Here is a 283-nt window from a genome sequence, read left to right on the forward strand (position 1 = left end):
AAAAGACAGATTAAGAGAGACGGATAAATGGATAAACTAAAAGCCAATATCAAGAATGGAACACCGAGTTACGAGACTGACAGCAAGTTCAATAAACTTCGTGCTTACCTTATCAAAAGGGTCCCTGTAGAACGCATCAAGGAGTCTACACAAAGGATGTGTGTAAAGATTATTTCCATTATTTTCTTTTTGTATTTTATATAAACTGATATCAAGTAATACATCAGATTTGTTTGTTTGTTTATGATTCACTTTTGTATAGGTGACGGTAGATGAAATTAAT

The sequence above is a fragment of the Penaeus monodon genome, chromosome 22 (assembly GCF_015228065.2).
Source record: "Penaeus monodon isolate SGIC_2016 chromosome 22, NSTDA_Pmon_1, whole genome shotgun sequence".
NCBI classification, from domain to species: Eukaryota; Metazoa; Arthropoda; class Malacostraca; order Decapoda; family Penaeidae; genus Penaeus; species Penaeus monodon.